Source organism: Macaca mulatta, chromosome 1, assembly GCF_049350105.2.
Source record: "Macaca mulatta isolate MMU2019108-1 chromosome 1, T2T-MMU8v2.0, whole genome shotgun sequence".
Taxonomy (NCBI): Eukaryota; Metazoa; Chordata; class Mammalia; order Primates; family Cercopithecidae; genus Macaca; species Macaca mulatta.
Window position 1 is genome coordinate 19958731 of NC_133406.1, and position 18239 is coordinate 19976969.

General features: G+C 47.6%; 1 long non-coding RNA gene across 1 annotated transcript in view; it reads right to left on the bottom strand.

The window, feature by feature from the left end:
- The window catches only part of LOC114678951 (uncharacterized), a 51701-nt gene extending 43880 nt beyond the window's left edge, over positions 1 to 7821 (bottom strand). Inside the window, exon 1 of the long non-coding RNA XR_003730599.2 lies at positions 7709 to 7821. This is a non-coding gene — a long non-coding RNA (uncharacterized LOC114678951). The remainder of the gene's footprint in view (positions 1 to 7708) is intronic.
- Between the last annotated feature and the right edge of the window lie 10418 nt (positions 7822 to 18239).

The window sequence follows — 18239 nt, forward strand, 5'->3', positions numbered from 1 at the left end:
AGCACCTTGGGAGACTGAGGTGGGAGGATTGCTTGAGGCCGGGAATTTGAGACCAGCCTGAACAGCATAGTGAGACCCCCATCTCTAAAAAAACAAATAAATGAGAGAGAGAGAAAAAAAAAAACAAGTGAAAGTACAGCAGAGTGATTAAGTAGGTACCAAATAGCAGTTACTGACCCCCCACCACATACACACCTTTTAATCAATGTGCAAATATTCTATGAATGTTCATGGTAATACAACTCAGTTTCTATGTGGATTATTACATTTGGATAGTAGAGTCTTCAGAGCACATTCACAACTATTTGATCACCATATAACCATAACAATGTAAAAAAAAGTAATAGTATCAGTAGCTAAGTGTTTTCTACTATTTACACATTTAGTTCTTCCAACCTATAAGAAATGCTCTAGCATTATCTTCATTTCATATATGAGGAGGCAGAAGCTTAGAGAGGTTTTCACCTAGGTTGTCCAATAAGTGAGTAGCAGCTGGATTCAAAGTCAGATCTCAACTATGCTGTCCTCCAGGCCCCACCCCCAGAATGTGCTTCCACATCGTGGTTCTGGGTGGTCTTTTAAACAGTCCTCCCTACTGTTGTCTCTTTCCAGATTCACAGCCAAACTGCTTGAAAGCAGGGTCTACACCGGGCATCTCTGCTTTCTCACCAATTAACTCGTTGCTCTTTGATATTCACCCCACCGCTCTGTTCCAATTGCTCTCCCCCAGGTCTGCATTTTTCTTTCAGAAATTTGGGCAGCGACTAACTTGGATTAATGGCCTGGAATGTGCCAGACCTGCTGGAGGGCCTGAGTTTCAAAGGTGCTCAAACAAGACCTCTGTCCTTCTTGGCTTACCTGGCTTACTTCATGGTCCTAGTCTAACTTTTCTTCTGGCAACATTTGAATCAGTATTCCTCTCACTTCTTGGAATAGTCCCACCTCCACCCTTTTTTGACAAGCAATTGTCTGGGTTTTCTTCCTCTCCTCTCCCTGCTTTTCCTCAGGCTCCTGTGGAGAGGCCCTCCTTTGTACTCCATTTATCCCCTAAGTGCTGTGTTCCCAGGGCTCAGTGGTAGGAACTCTTCTTTTCTCTCCTCTGCTCTTTCCTACTCTTTGCTGAGCAACTTCATCAAGCCACAAGGCTTTATTTCCACCTGTGAACTGACAACACCTCATTCCCTTCTACTGACCTGTGGAACTGTGCTGACCTGCCAGCTGGACAGCTCCTTCTGGATGGCCGTGGGTGCTCACACCCCATGTGCCCATCACTGGAGTCAGCTCTGCCTCCTGTGATCTGAGATCTGCTCATGCTCAGAATAAAACCACCATCCTCCCAGCTACTTCAGCCAGAAAATGTCCTCTCCCTTCACTCCTCCCTCCTTCCCCTTCCACACCCAAGTATCTAGGACATTCTTCACTTCCTTCTCCCTTCAGAACGACCCCAGACCATATCACCGTTACTTCTCATTGCAGGTTCCTTTGCTAAATGCTGTCAAAGAATCCTGTTCTTTTCCATTAGAAAACCGACCTCTGTTTGTAACTACACATTCGTTGTTGTGGTCACCTGATTTTTGAATCCAGCTGCTACTCACTTATTGGACAACCTAGGTGAAAACCTCTCTAAGCTTCTACCTCCTCATGTATGAAATGAAGATAATGCTAGAACAGTTCAAAGAGGTCAACCCTCTTTGAATTGTAAACTCCACGAAAACAGGAGTCTTTCCCTTTTTGTTTTATTTCCCTTCACTGTTTTATTTCTGGTACCTGTACAGGGCCTGGCATAGACTAGACCCGGGTCTAGTTTATTGAAACAGCTCCCTAACTGCTCTCCTGTCTTTGCCCTTCTCCAACATCTTCTCCCAACAGCAGCAAATACACATATCTGATCATGATGTCATTTTCTTGCAGAAAACATTTCAACAGCTTCTCATTGCCCTTGGATAGAATTCTACGCTTGAGACAGCTTAGGATTTGGCCCTGGTCTCTTCTGTCATCACTCTCCAGCAGCATCCCTAGGCGCTGGGAGACGTTCTCTTCTTTGTTGCCATCCTCGCCACCTCCCTTGCTTCCAAGCCTTCCTATCAGTTGTTCCTGCTGCCTGGGATCCTTGCTCTTCTGTCTCCTTTTGTTTAACCTGATTATTATCTCTCGTTTCAGCTTGGATGTCACCCTGCCAGAATCAGACGCCATCCCTGACCCGCTCCAAAACATCAGCACTCTACATACCACAGAATTTCCTCTCTCCCTTGACTTAGCTTACCATATTTCATTGACACAGATAATTGCCTGATTTCTTCATTGTATGTAAATCATCTGAGAGCAAGGACAGCTTCTATCTATCCATTGAGCTTATGGCACAGTTCCTGGCTTGGCACAAACCCAGTAAATCTTTGCTGAATGAATGAATAAATAAGTAGCCCAAGGGTAATGCGAATATTGGCTAATACTGCTAGGCTTTAGAAATGGAGTGGGAGGTAGAGTATATCCAAGGTTTATTCAGTGAATATACATTGTATCTTGAAAGTACAGTCAGTGTGTAAGAGACAGTGTCTCTTAAGACTACTGTCTTAAATAGTGTGGTGAACACCTTGTGAGCTCAGAAGGGCACCCTGGCTGATGCTCCCGGGGGAGACTTCCTGGGCTCTCAGAAACACCAGGGAAACTTGGGTGTACTCCACCATTCCCATCCCTTTGCCCTAGACCTCGCTGCCCTAGACAGCAAGTTCTCTTGTTGTGCATGGAACATTCAAGAATCAGAAAACAATGGAATAGGAAAGCCATTTGGTTAGTCTGCTTGCAAAAAAGACTGCTCTTTGTTTAAAGGCAGTGAGACAGAGGCCCGTCACGGCTTCCATCGAGTCCAGAATTCAGTAAGCCTGGATGCCAGGAAGGTTTTCCTCTTACAGGTGATCTCAATCTTGCCTGCTGTAATTTGAGTATTTTTCTTCCGATTGCACCTTGTTGGTGACACACCCAGTCCCTCATTCGTGCTGTCCTCTCTCCCAGCAAGGACCTCCCTTCTCTCATGACTCTGCCTAGATGCTGTCCTCCCTGAGCACCAGCCCCTAAGAGTGAGGACAAGGGACTTCTTCCATCTAAATGACCTTGGGGGAGATAAAAGGAATGAACTAAACATCAGTGTTTCAACATTGACAGAACTCAAAAACATAATGCTGAAGGAAGAAAGTTAAATAATGAGGCAGACAGTAAATTATTTATGTAAATCAAATATATACAAAGCAATACTACACATTTGGTAGCCACACGTGCATGCACACTTACACACAGACAGGCATTGGGGGAGGGCGGGAGGGTGCTGATCCATAGTAAGAGAGTGTGATGATGGGAAGGTGGGACTGGGGGCAGGGATAAAGGGCACAGACGAGAATGAATGTCTGCACGCAAAAGCCAGCCTCATCTGAGCAGATGATGCTCTTGTGCCACCAACTGAGGAAATGGTAATTTGAGCTTATTCAAGTCCAGCCCCCCAAAGGAAAAGGCATGACTAAAGTCATGACCAGGATTCAAAGGTTGGTCTTCTCTTCACTCTTCACTCCTTCCCTTCCACACCAGAGCACAGTCAGGTAAGTGAGACCGACTGGAGAAAGCCCGTCTGGTGAGAGGCACCCAGGGAGCTGCGAGCAATGTGGAGGCTCTGGGACTTCTGCTGCTTGGTGCATCCATCCACAGAGGGAGAGAAAAGGGAGAGCCAGGGATTCTAATCAAGGAAAAAGGATCCAAGTTTTCTGGGATTAGAAAAGACATATAGCATGTCCTCCATAAAAGAACAGACAAGCCTAAAAGGGATCTTTAGCTTCAAACATCAGGAATGATGATGTAAGCTGAGGAAGGTTTAACACCATGACTTAGAGAGGGAGCATTTGATTTAGTATGTTTAAGGCAATGTCAGAACAGATTCACAACCCTTGGAAGAAGGTCACCCGTGGATAAAACACAGCCTCCTGAGTGTGGACTCGCCTGGCTGCCTTCAAGCTCCCTCTGCCCTCCTGTGGGCTAGGGTGCCCACTCCTCTTCCATACTCCTTCACATGTGCTCTCTCCTGCCTGCAGGCCTATGTTTTTCCTTTGAACTTTATGTATTTATAAACATTTTATGTGATTATTATTAATCATATTAAAACATAATGTGATTATTTTATTTTATTTTTTTGAGATGGAGTCTCGCTCTGTCGCCCAGGCTGGAGTGCAGAGGCACGATCTCGGCTCACTGCCACCTCTTTCTCCTGGGTTCAAGTGATTCTCCTGCCTCAGCCTCTCAAGTAGCTGTGATTACGGGCATGCACCACCACGCCCAGCTAATTTTTGTAATTTTAGTAGGGATGGGGTTTCACCATATTGGCCAGGCTAGTCTTGAACTCCTGGCCTCAAGTAATCCACCCACCTCGGCTTCCCAAAGGACTGGGATTACAGGCGTGAGCCACTGTGCCCAGTCCATAATGTGATGATGTTTTGCTGCTTTAACTGGTCTGTCCTTGAATAGGATTGAGTACATGCCATAGAAAAGCATGGTTCGGTTCACCAAGCCTATGGGAGTGAAGGTCTTCAGACCACAGAGCCCTGAGCCCACAGCACTGGCTTGCCTGGTCCCAGAGTCCCGTGTTTAGGAGGAAAAAGCTACCTCTCTCTTATCAGCCCACAGAGAGTGATTGCCGATCCCAGCTTCCCCGCCCACCCCACTTCTACCCTGATAATGTGCGTTTATTTATTTACTTATTTTGATTTTTATATGTTTTATTTGTATAAATTTAAGGGGTGCAGTGCAGTTTTGTCACATGAATATGTTGTGCAGTGGTTAAGTCTGGGCTTTAGTGTAACTGTCACTCAAATGTACACTGTACCCATTGAGTAACCCCTTACCCCTCACCCTCCTCCCCACCTTCCCTCCCAAGCCTCCACTGGCTATTCTTCCACACTCTATGTCCGCATGTGCGATTCTGCCTCAGTCTCACATGAGGCACAAGTCAGTAAGTACCCAGCACCCCCATGTTCCAAAGATGGGAGCCAGCCCCCTCCAGAGGTCTCTGGACCCAGTGTGGTGCCATCCTAGAAAAGAGGCTAGAGATCCTCGGGCAGTTGGAGAATTTATTTATTTATTTATTTATTTATTTTTTGAGACGGAGTCTCACTCTGTCACCCAGGCTGAAGTGCAATGGCGCAATCTCGGCTCACTGCAGCCTCTGCCTCCTGGGTTCAAGCGATTCTCCTGCCTCAGCCTCCCGAGTAGCTGGGACTACAGGCGTGCGTCACCACACCTGGTTAATTTTTGTAGTTTTAGTAGAGACAGGGTTTCACCGCATTGGCCAGGCTGGTCTCAGACTTCTGACCTCAGGTGATCCACCTGCCTTGATCTCCCAAAGTGATGAGATTACAGGTGTGAGCCACCGTGCCCAGACAAGAATTCTCTGGAGTGTGTGCAGCCAGTCCTTTCCCTTGTGGGGAGGGTAGAGAACATCTCTTCTCCTCCAGCTTAGGGAGAAGGGCCTTAGGCAGACACAGCGGGGCCCTGATGGGGACACAGTGGACTGGTCTGCCCCGGCCTGTGGAATCTCGGGGGTGAGGGAGAGGGAGTGAGACCAAGAGTGCCGGTGGGAAGTTGTCCACCCTGGGAAGGGATGCACCTGTGTTTACAGCAGAGAGGACGCGACAGAGCAGGCCCAGGCTCTCCTCCATGTCCTTGCCCTCGACACTCCTCAAAGAATGTCCTCCTGCTGCCCTGTGTGGATGTGAGCCTCTGAGAATCCAGGGCTGAAAGGGAGTGGATGGTGGCTACATGAACGGTGCGTCACCCTCATCAAGAGAGCTGGGGGTGAGCGGTTCCCAGAAATCAGGAGAGGCTCCCCAAGGACCCAAGAAGATGTTCCTGAGAGGAAAACAGTTTTCCTGCAGGCCAGGGCCAGCATTCCAAAGCTGGATCTCAGGCCGACAAACGCAGTCCCTCCCTGCCTGGTACAGCGCTGCCCATCCCTGCTGTGGTCCTGGAGAGGTCAGAGTGAGAGAGAGATGGGGGTGGAAATGCCAGCAAGGAGAGAAGCTCATGAGGCATTAGGGGCTGAATTGGGTCCCCTCAAACTCACATGGTGAAGTCCTAACCCCCAGCACCTCAGACTGTGACTGTTTGGAGACAAGGGCTTTAAAGAACTAATTAAGATAAAATGAGGTCTTTAGGGTGGGCCTAATCCAACCCGATTGTTGTCCTTATAAGAAGAGATGAGGACACACACACACACACACACACACACACACACACACACACACGGAAGACTACGTGAGGAAGACAGCCCACGTCGGGAGATGGCCATCTCCAAGCCAGAGAGAGGCCTCAGAGGAAACCAGCCCTGCCAACGCCTGGCTCTCAGCCTTCCACCCAGCCTGGGCCACTGTGTTGGGCAGCCCCAGCAGGCAGACTCACTAGGACTCTGCCATTCTCTGTGCGTGCTTCCTGCCTACAACAAGCTGAGCTTTCACTTTGAATGAAAGTCACACTAGATATATGAATAACTGAACTATGATCATGACCATAGTTCTCATGACGAGGAAACTTCTCTTTGTCTCGTAAGCCGCAGCCTGGCTTTCCAGACGCGGGAAGAGCTAGCCGCACAGCTGGGTTTACAGGAGGGTCCAGATAAACACTGGGATTGCTTCATGGCCACCATTAGGGGCTCTACTCTTTTAGGGTCCTACTGATATCCTTCATGAAGGCAGCAGGCCCATCACTGTCATCCTAAGCAGCTCTCCCACATTTGGCAGAGGAGCTTACACTTCCTGGGTTAGAGTTTGGCTGCACCGACTATTCTTTGGAGAAAATAGAAGTTCTAAGTCCAAAGGAATGAAGGGACTAAAGCATGCCTGCTTTCAGCAGGGACCAGGCTCCAGCTCTGTTCCCCGCATCCCATGTCTGTTGAGTCTATTCTACTTTAAAAGACTGTCTTAGGGCCTGGTGGGGGGAAATGAGTTTCTCCTTTCACCAGGCTGCAGTGGGGTCTTAGCGGCCTCACCTACAGATCTTTTTCCCAGATTTCAGTCTGTCTGGCAGATTCTCCTCTATGACGTACCTATTAAGGCTTGTCTTAAATTAAATCTGCTGAGCCAGGCTTGTTGCTGAAGTGACTCCCCTAGAGGTGTACGGTGTCCTCAGTAATACGAAAACTGACCCAAACAGACAGGGAGGGATTGGTTTGGTCTTGTTCTTCAGAGTAGCCAGGGGGAAGCATCAGGACTCCACCGCCCTAGCAGAATGAGGCTGCAGCAATTTATTCGTGTTGAAATGAGTGCATTCTTTTTGATCTATCGTAGATGCATTAACCCCATTTCCTAGACACACTGAACAAACCAAGAACAGAAACTGAGATCAAATCCCACCAATTCCCATTAACCAGCGCTGAAGTGGGAGGATTGCTTGAAGCCAGGAGTTTGAGACCAGCCTGGGCAACAAAGCAAGACCCTGTCTCTACAAAAAAAAGTGTTTAAAAAAATTATCTGGGCTTGGTGACACAAGTCTGTAGTTCCAGCTACTTGGGACACTGAAGTGGGAGGATCGCTTGATCGCCCAGGAGTTGGAGGCTGCAGTGAGCTGTGATCACATCACTGCACTTTGCCTGGGTGTCAGAGTGAGACCTCATCTCTAAAAAAAAATTAAAATAGAATAAAATTATAAAATAATAATAAAAAAGAGAAAGGTCACTCACCACAGAGAGCAATTAATGTCCAGAGAGTATGAACAGATCCTGGGACTGCTTTGCAAGACAGTTCAGTTAAAGTTGCTTTAACTTTGTAGGCGGACCAGCCTCTGCTCAGCCCTTGAAAGGGAAGCTGGGCACTCACCACGCTCAGTAAGCTGAGTAAGAGCAGGCCACGAGGCCGCCAAGCCCTCCAAGGATAAAGCATGAGCCCTGGGGCAGCTGGGCATGTGCTGGAGATAGGTGGCTCAAGGCCAGTGCCTCTTCAGTGCTGGAAGCTGTTGACTCAAGATTCGTGCGTCACCGGGCCCTTGGGGGTGGGCCAGGGATCATGACTCTGGCAAGCTCACAGAGTGCATGAGATTGAAGCTGCTATGCATGATGGCTGCTTTATGTTCCTGCAATAACTGACAGGAACCAAAGCTGAAAGCATCCTGTGTATGGACTGAGGGTGGCTAGAATACACATTGGGAGGTTTGAACCTAACCTTTTCAAAAACAAAACCAATCAAATGAAACAACTCCTTGCCATCACCTGAGGACTCTTCACAAGCTTTCTGGTAGATTCCAGGAGTTTCTGATTCCCCAGGCTGAGGCATTACTAGGTGGTTATTAACATCTTGCAGAACAAAATGAAATGCAGATCCTGAGGTCCTTTGGGACTTAGAACCTCAGCCAAAGTTCCAGAGATCCTGCGGTTGCTTTTCTGAAGTTCCAGTTTCTTCAGCAAAGTCACTCCCAATTTCTCAGATAGTGGGTACACCGCTGGAGAGTGGCTCTCAGTCTTAGAAAGTGTGAGATGTACCTGGAGAGCTTGTTAAAAGTTCACATTCTACACACATAACAATGGCAAAAATTCAGAACACTGACAACACCCAGTGCTGGTGAGGTTGTGGAGAAACAGGAATTCATTCATTGCTGGTGGGAATGCAAAATGGTACAGCCACTTTGGAAGACAGTTTGGTGGTTTCTTACAAAACGAAACATATTCTTCCCATATGATGCAGCAATCGTGCTCCTTGGTATTTACCCAAATGAGTTGAAAACTTATGACCACACAAAAGCCTTCACACAGATGTTATAGCATCTATCTATTATCTATCTATCTATCTATTATCTATCAATCAATCTATATATCTATCATCCTATCATCTATGTATCTATGCATCTATCATCTATCCATATATCATCTATCTGTCATCTCTGTATATATCATCTATCATCTATCTATTTATCTGTCTATATATATAATCTATCATTCTATCATCTATGTATCTATTTATCTATCATCTATCTATATATCATCTATCATCCTATCATCTAGCTATCTATTATCTGTCTATCTATTATCTGTCTATCTGTCTATTATCTATCTATGTATCATCTATTATCTATCTATCTATCTATCTATCTATCTATCTATCTATCTATCTATCTATCATCTGTCTGTATATCTAGGTATCTATCTATCAATCATCTATCTATCTCTCTATATCTCCTATTGACTGTTTCTTTGGTGAACCTTGATTAAAAACATTGCTCTAAAAAAATCATGGTTTTTTTTTTTTTTTAAAGAAAGATTATATGACTGGGATCTTCTCACCATCCACAAGAAATTTTGATTCATTAGTGCTGGAGCTGGGCCTGGGAATGTATGTTTTGATGACTTTCCTCTATTTTCTGATGCCAGTGTCATGTGGGTCACCTTCAGAGAAGCAAAACCTCAGAGCTTCTCCCTGTAACTGGCAGAGACAGAAAGAGCTACAATGTGAGGTCCCCCTCCCATGGGACTCTCTTTTTTCCCCCACCCCACCCCAGCAACTGAGGTGGGCTGTGTACCCTGGCCTGGGGTGCAATGCAAGACATTTTGGCTTCTCATTCTCCTAGCTATGGCCTTCCTATCTTGTGCATCAGATAGATCATGTGGTAAACTAGGGAGAAGACTTGTGAGTGCTTCACCTACCCGGCAAGAGGCTTCCTCCTGGCAGAGGCCGGATGATTGCAATGACCTCCTCCTCCCCGGCTGCTCTTGGACTGTAGGCTTTCCCCCTCTGCAGCACTTGTTTATACAACTGACCACACAGTCTTCCTCTCCCAACATTTCCTTACAGCATCGCCTTCCTCAAGAACCCTCCCTGCCCCCTACTGTCTTTAAGGTCAAACCCGAATGCTGATCTGTGTACAAGTCCCTTGTCTGTCTGCACGTGTCCCTCCTTCCAGTGTGCACGTGCCCCCCACCCCCACCATTGTTTTCCGAGACTCCTTGACCCTCGGGGCCCTCAGCACTCAGCTTCAACTTGCCTCTTTCCAGTGCTTCTCTGCCTGGTTCCCAGGACTCTTCCAGCTTTGTCAGTGCCAGAGCATATTGCAGGGTCATTACTGAGGGGTCTTTCTACTTGAATTTATCCTAGAGTGTGCTCCTACCTGCCCTGCCCTGCCTCAGTGAAGGGGCCGGTGTTTATGCAAAGCAGGGAAGCAGAAAGACCAAGAGCACTGGACTCAGCAGACCTGGGTGCAAGGACACACGCAGCCCTTCAGGAGCTGTGAGACCAGGGACAAGTTCCTCAGCTTCTCTGAGCTTTTGTTTCTTTGCCATATACATGGGAATAATGGGACCTGTTTCCCAGGACTGATGGGAGGAGGAAAGTACGATGGTCATGGAGGTGAATGTGTGGGAATCATAAGGCACTTCCCAGGAGTCAGCAGCTGTCCCGCTCAGCAGCATGAAGCGGGCTTCGGCACTACTGGACAGATTTGGCTGGTGCATTGGTGGCCAGACAAGGCACAGAGCGGACACAAGGGTCAGAGAAGGGGACCACTGTTGTCCTGATGCACAGCCTGGAGGAGGACCTAGAAAACAGTGCTCAAATATATGAAGTCAGGAATGAGGGGCAGAGTGTTGGATTGGAGATGTGCAGAAGCAGGTCTGCAGAGTTGAACAGGGACAGAGGCCGGGGACAAGAAAGCAAACAGGGGGAAGAAGGAGGGATGAGGACAGAGAAGGCCACTCCATGTGGCTTAGAGAAGAGCTTCTGGGACACTCTTCATCCAAGGTCAATTCTGTGGCTTAAAACATCACCGGTACAGCCCAAGAATGCGTCCCGGAAGTGAGGAGCCCTGGAGACTCCGGAGGCTGGCAGCTCCCCTGTTCTGTCTGGGGGTGGTGTGTTTGTGCAGGATTTGAGGAGACTGAATCGTGTAATCATGTGGAGCTTTGGCTTTGAAATGCTTTCTGTGCCCTGGACAATGACATCTCAAATGTTATTAAAGTTCTTGAAGCCCCGGTTCCTCCTCTGTATGACAAGAATCCTAGTGACCACTTCACAGGGTGGTGATAAGATTTCAGTAGATATAGCACAGAAAGTGCTGAGGGCAGGGCTGAGCACAAAGGAGGTGATCTTGGTTGTAATAATCATTCTTATGCTTATAAAGGCTGCTTAGGTAATGCATGGAAGCTGGAAAGATGTGAGTCTTCTCCATACAGAATAAGGAGTAAGGAAAAAGCTTACTCTCAACATCAAGAGATGCTTCCTCCGGGCTGGAGTGGAAAAGGAGCGCCCCTGGCCTGCTTGCTTTAGTCTGGGAATGTCTCTGTGGCCTCCAAAAAGCAGATGAGGCTGGAGAGGGTTTCTTTTCCGGGGCAGCTTCTGGAGTTCAGACATTCAGGTTTCCCATCCTTCACAGGGCGCTTATCTTAAAAACGTGTACCTCAGTCAAGAGGTTCACTTCTAATAAGGAGAAGTTCCCAGAGCTGGCCACAGAGGGCGGTGAATATAAGTGTAGCCCCGTGGTGTTATGATAGATACTGGTTTTCGTCCATGCTTCCTGGCTAACAACTCCCATAGCCCTCGTTAGTCTTTTATTATAATGTTGGGTGTGTTAGGCCTCACGGTCATGCTTCTGACCTTCTCCTGCCTTCCTCCCACTCAAATGTTCCCCAGCCTCTCTGACTGTGCATCTTAAGACCTCCTATGAGGGTCCCACCCTATACACTGGGGAAAGGAGTGCTGATGTCACGAAGTTTCCATAAAAACCCAAGAGGACGGGGTGTGGGGAACTTCCGCATAGCTGGACACATGGAGGTTCTTGGAGGGTGGTGCTTAAGGAAGGCATGGAAGCTCCGCACCCCTTCCCCCATACCTCACCTTACTTGTCTCTTCATCTGTGTCCTTTGCAATATTCTTTATTATAAACTGGTAAATGTAAGTGTTTCCCTGAGATCTGTGAGCCTATCCAGCAAATTAATCAAACCCAAAGAAGGGGTCGCATGATCCCCTCTTGAAGCTGATTGGTCAGAAGTTCCGGAGGTCTGGACTTTCGACTGGTGTGTTTGCGGGGGCAGTCTTGGGGACTAAGCCCTCAACCTGTGGGATCTGACACTATCTCCATGTAGGTAGTGTCGGAACTCAAACAGAGGACACCCAGCTGGTGTCCTCTGCTTGGAGTGTGTGGTAAAAAAAAACCCACATATGGTGACAGAAGTCTTCTGTGTTTGATGATTGCTGTGGTATGAGAGTAGAGGGGAAAAATAGTTAGAAAGAGTTCTCTCCATACAAACCCCCAGTGGGAAGGTTTGGTGATTATCGGAAAGGTATGAATGGGCTGGAGGCTGGGCTGCAGGGAGAGGTACTTGCATGCGTTGTGGTCATGCTCTCAGCCTGGACACAGGGGCCAGAGGGCTGGCCCCGAAGGGTGGCAGGGCTGCCTGAGGTGGCATCTTACGCTCTGCAAACACAGGCCCCTCAGTTGCATACATGAGAGCAAAGTCCAGGGAGACTTTTTCTGATCCTTGAGATGGCTCCTTTGTAACTGAAGAAGAAAATGCATTTTAGAGGATTAAAATTTGGAAGTTGGCAGTAAAGTTGGCCGTGTCCTAATGGTCAGCACTTGGAAAAAGGAAGTAAGAGAAGGAGGGAGTGAGGAAGGGAGGCTGGATCGGCTCTTCAACTACAAAACTTTTGACAGGTTCCATCTTGATTTTCACTCCTCTCTTTCCCATGCATTAAAGTCGACATCTAGGATAAATCACAGTGCAATTCATATAGATTCTGAAGATGAGTGTGCGGGACATTTCTTGCACTGCTGTTTGGCTGCTATGCACTCTTACAGGGATTTCCCTGGAGAGGTAGATTTCTCTGGAGAGATCGTATTCAAGTCCTGCTGGCAGAAGATGCTACCATGAGGTGTTTTTTCCTAGTCTAGAATGACATTTAACCCTAGGAAGCGTGCGGCTTCTGGGGCGAGCCCTGGCAGCAGCCTCCTGCCGCTCTGGAGCCTCAGGTGGTAGACGTGCCGAGGTGGCACCTCATCCCACCTAGCACCCGTTTTTGGAACAACATCACGCAGAACGTGTGGGCTTTTCTTTCAAAAGCTGTCACTTGGGGAGCAATCTGTGTGTCCTCCTATTATATAGTTTGATGTCTTGTTAGAATAGAAAGATTTCAAAATTAGCATCAACATTTGGGGAGAAATCAAATCTCTTCCATATGCTACTTTGCTTGGGTAGCACCAAAAAAAAAAAAGGTAGAGCTGAGCCCCAGAACGTGTCTCTCATAGCCCCCGCCCCCCGGCCCAAGCAGGTGTGTTCTCAGACGTGCCACCTCCACAGTGGCCTAATTTCAGCTTCTATGGCTCCTCCCTGCTCTTCATCCCCACGCTCTCTCTTCCCCCAGCATCTGGCTCAGTTCCCCCTCTGCTCTTGCTTCCCTTGCTGATGCGGTGGCATTGTAACTTGAAGGCCAGCAATCCGAGACCCCCCTCCTCACTACTGGGCTCTCTCTCCCTCATGCTGATTCTTATGGGAGGAGAGGCTGGGAATTGGGCAACGTGCCTCTGATCTGGCCACACCCTATTCTCCAGGGAGCCTTGCCAGGTCTTGTCTCACCCTAAACATAAAAATCAATGACACTGACCTCAAAGTCAAGGCTTCTGTAGAACTCTCAGATTAGACAGCAAATATTCCCAGATCAAAGTAGGTACAACTCTTTTATGGACCACTCTCGTCAGTGAAGGATTCTGTTCTCTGACTCATTCATTGGAATCTTTGCAACCTGTTCATCTGCATATCCTACAGACAGGTCTCTGGGTATTTCATGGTGCCCTGTTGGCCAGACAAAAATCCTTAGACCTTAACCTTTTTTGTTTTAACTGGATAATCTCCTTGGTCTCATCTAAGTAAATATTTTTCTTGTTCACAAGAGTTCCTGTGGTGAGCAGTGAATTCTCATACAAAAAATACTATCAAGCAAGAATTTCTTGCCTTCTAGGAAATCATCATTTTATCCAGGTTGATCTATCTTGGAAAATTACCAACTAGTCCTAACCATAAAAAAATCAGTAAAATGCTTCCCTTTTGGCCTTTTGTGCTGCCAGAGCAGATAAACTTCAGCTCACGGGGTCCAAGCACTGAGTACTGGCCTTGGGCTTTTTTTTTTTTTTTTTTTTTTTTTTTTTTTTTGGTACCTTGAGACCAAGGAAAACAAAGCAAATTCAGAATTAATAAAAATGATTTCATATATTATAATTTATCATATTAATAGAATGAAGTAGAAAAATATGTTCTTTTCTTAATATACACAGAAAGAAAGAGACAATATTCAACATCAATGAGTTCTAAATCATTGGTAGCAAACTCGACATAGGACAGAGCTCCCTTTTGGGGGCCCTTTGTCTTTGGTTCAGATTAATTCATTGAATCAAATAGTTGACACCTTGGAGATTTTGGAAGTCTGAGGTCAAGTGAGCGCCAGTGGAGAGGGAAGGTGCACAAAAATAGGAGGGGGCAGAGGCCGTCCAGGGTGGTTGTAAATTCCATGCTTACCTCCGGGCTCTCAGGGGTCTCACTGGCATATTGAAGAAAATCAAAATATTTCATTCCAAAATATATTTCTTCGACACATTTTGAGATGGCTGTTCACAGAGCCCGCAAACAGAAGCAGCCCTGCAAGGCTGTCTTTTGTGGGGAAATTTGCACCTGCAGCGAATCTGATTGACGCAGCCGTCTCGGAGGCCCTCCCTTGTCTGGATCTAGGAAAGATTAACTGAGGTTTCTTTTTTCTTTTCTTTTCTTTTCTTTTCTTTTCTTTTCTTTTCTTTTCTTTTCTTTTCTTTTCTTTCTTTCTTTTTTTTTTTTTGAGACAGAGTCTCCCTCTGTTGACCAGGCTGGAGTGCAGTGGCCGGATCTCATCTCACTGCAAGCTCCGCCTCCCGGGTTTACGCCATTCTCCTGTCTCAGCCTCCTGAGTAGCTGGGACCACAGGCGCCTGCCTCCATGCCCGGCTAGTTTTTTGTATTTTTAGTAGAGACGGGGTTTCACCGGGTTAGCCAGGATGGTCTCAATCTCCTGACCTCGTGATCCACCCGTCTCGGCCTCCCAAAGTTCTGGAATTACAAGCTTGAGCCACCGTGCCCAGTCTGAGATTTCTTTTTTAAAGAACTGACACCTTTAAAGATCTGAAAGAAACATTCACCTGCTATGCTCTCTGAGGGCTGCCACCTGTGGGGCTTCAGGTATGTAACAAGGTGATCTTTGCTAGCCAGGCCTCCTCTTCTCCCCCTTCCATAACCTGTGTTGCCACCATAACCTGATGAACCACCATTACTTGTTTTTGGTCATATTCTGAGTCCTCTTCTCTCTGTAACCTCAAGATGTGCCCTACTGGGCGGCTGGGTAATCGCTTTGTGATTTTCTGCTCTGTGCACGTTAGTAACTTTGTATACCTTTTCTCTTACTGATTTGCCTTTTGTCAGTTGATTTTTCACCAAACCTTCAGAGAGCGAAGGGGAAGTTTTCCCTTGAGCCCTACAATGCTAAGGTGGCACCGAGACGCTAGCCAGTAGGGGCAGCTCTCCTAGCCCCCCTCTTCTCCCCAGCATCCTGCATTGTCACACTCCTCGCTTCTGTTCCCAGACTAGTGGGACTGGAAGAAAGTGTGGGAGCAGCCTCCAGTCTCTGTTCTTCTCTCCTGTCGTGCATGTGAGTGAGGGCACCAGGGCAGCCAGGCAGGGTAGACTTTCATTTGTCTCTCACAGAACAGTCCAGAGGCAGGGGGGTCCTGGCAGTTTGGCTGGATGCATAAGGCCATCCCGAGACCCCGGTTTCTCCCCTCTTGATGCTCTGTCGTCCCCTGGGTGGGTCACATCTGCACCTGTAGCCCATGGGAAGCCCAGGGGGAGTAGAAGATGCCCCCTTCTTTTGTAAGAGATGTGACCCAGAAGCTGTCCTGGTCTACTTCTGCTCAGATCCCATCAGCTGGAACTCAGATGATGCCACATGCAGTCCCCAGGGAGACAGGGAGTGCTGGTCTCCAGCTGGGAAGCTGTGTGCCCTGCTGACCCCCTATTGAAGGAAAGAATGAGAGAATGGAGACAAGTGCTGCCAGCCACGCTCTCCCTCCCAGCTCGACTCAGATCCCGCTTTCCACAGGAGTTCTGGGCTTGGGCCCCTTCCCAGTGCTCCTGCTTGCCAGTGTCTGCGCCTGAGGGCCGCACATCCCCGCGGGTCCCGATTTGAGGGGCTGGCCGCTCCCTTGGCTTCTGTTCCAGATTACTAGATAGAGCTATAATACTCCTCCTGGCTGCCAGCTGCTGGCCTGAGCTTCGGGATCATCAGCTGAGCTGCTGGCGTCCGGCCCTGCCTATGTGTTGGCAGGGGCTTCCTGTGCTTGCAGGCCAGATTAGGGGAGGCTGCCCACCTCTCACTGCCCATCCTGTTGTGGCAACCCTCCGCCCCTGGGAGTCAGGCTCAGTTCTTCTCCCTTGGGCTCTACTCAGGTGGGCACAGATGAGAGGGCACTTCAAAGGGCACAGCAAAGGGTAATCGAAGGAAAAGTGGGCCTGGGGTGAGTCCAAAGTCTCAAAGCCCTCTGTCCCCTTCGATTCTTTGTCTGCACAGGAAACCAGAGAGTGAGAAGGACAGCTGGGGATACGAAGGCTAACCGCGATTGTGAAGTCTATGCTTGCCCAACCCCAGGCTGCTGCTGAAGGGCCAGACCTTTTGGATGAACACTCAGAATGTAGGGGCTGAAAGAGACCTCAGCTCTTCCCCCGTGCAGCAATGCTCAAGTTACCCCACCCAGCCTGTGTTCACCAGCCACCTGCAGGAGCAAGGGAAGGAAAGGGGCACCCTGGACAAGGCTGGTCAAGGTTGTCCACCCCACCTCCCCTTTGCTGCCAGAGCGTTTCTGTCGTATCTGTTATGTGTTTGGGGGTTGTGTGCAATATTTCACTTACTAAAAACTATCCCACTGGTAGGAGGGAAAGAGGACTTGAGAGCCACTAATCCAGGACGAAGCCTTCCTTTTACACTTTTCCTTCCTTCCTTCCTTCCTTCCTTCCTTCCTTCCTTCCTTCCTTCCTTCCTTCCTTCCTCCTTCCTTCCTTCCTTCCTTCCTCCTTCCCTCCCTCCCTCCCTCCCTTCCTTCCTTCCTTCCTTCCTTCCTTCCTTCCTTCCTTCCTTCCTTCCTTCCTTCCTTCCTTCCTTCCTTCCTTCCTTTTTTCCTTCCTTTCTTCCTTCTCTGTCTTTTCTTTCTTTCTTTCTTTCTTTCTTTCTTTCTTTCTTTCTTTCTTTCTTTCTTTCTTTCTTTCTTTCTTTCTTTCTCTTTCTTTTTCTTTCTTTCTTTTTTCATATAACCTACAAACATCCTTCCATATACTTAAATTTTTTTTTTCCAGACAAGGTTCTGCTATGTTGCCTAGGCTGATCTTGGATTCCTGGCCTTAAGTGATCCTCCTGCCTCAGCTTCCTGTGTAGCTGGGATTACAGGTGCCTGCCACTGCACTCAGCTTATGTGTTTTGAACAGGCTCCATTGGTGATGCAGATGCTGCCTATGGGAACTGTGATGGTTAATTTTATAAGTCAACTTGTCTGGGCCATGGTACCTGGATAGTTTGTCAACTATTATTATTATTATTTTAATACAGCATTAATTTTTTAATTTTTAATTTTAATTTTTTTTTTTTGAGACAGGGCTTTGCTATGTTGCCCAGGCTGGAGTGCAGTGGTGCGATCATGGCTCACTGCAGTCTGGACCTCCCAGACTCCAGGGATTCTCCCACCTCAGCCTCCCAAGTAGGTGGGACCACAGGCACGTGTATCACCACACCCAGCTAATTTTTGTATTTTTGGTAAAGATGAGGTTTCACTATGTTGCCCAGGCTGGTCTCTACCTCCTGGGCTCAAGCGATTCTCCCACCTCAGCCTCCCAATGTGCTGGGATTGCAGACGTGAGCTGCCATGCCTGGACAGGTCACATATTATAAATTTTTCTGTGAAGGTGTTTTAGATGAGATTAACATTTAAATCCGTAGATTTTAAGGACAGCAGATTATCCTCTGTCATGGGTGGGCCTCATCCAAACAGTTGAACATCTTAAGAGAAAAAGACTGAAATTTCCCAAGGAATATGGAATTCCTCCGGCAAATGGTCTTCGGTTTTGAACTGAAACTCTTCCCTGGGTTTCCTGCTTGTCTGCCTGCCCTACAGATTTTAGATTACCCTAGCCTCTACAGTCATGTAAACCCATTCCTTAAAATAAAGTTT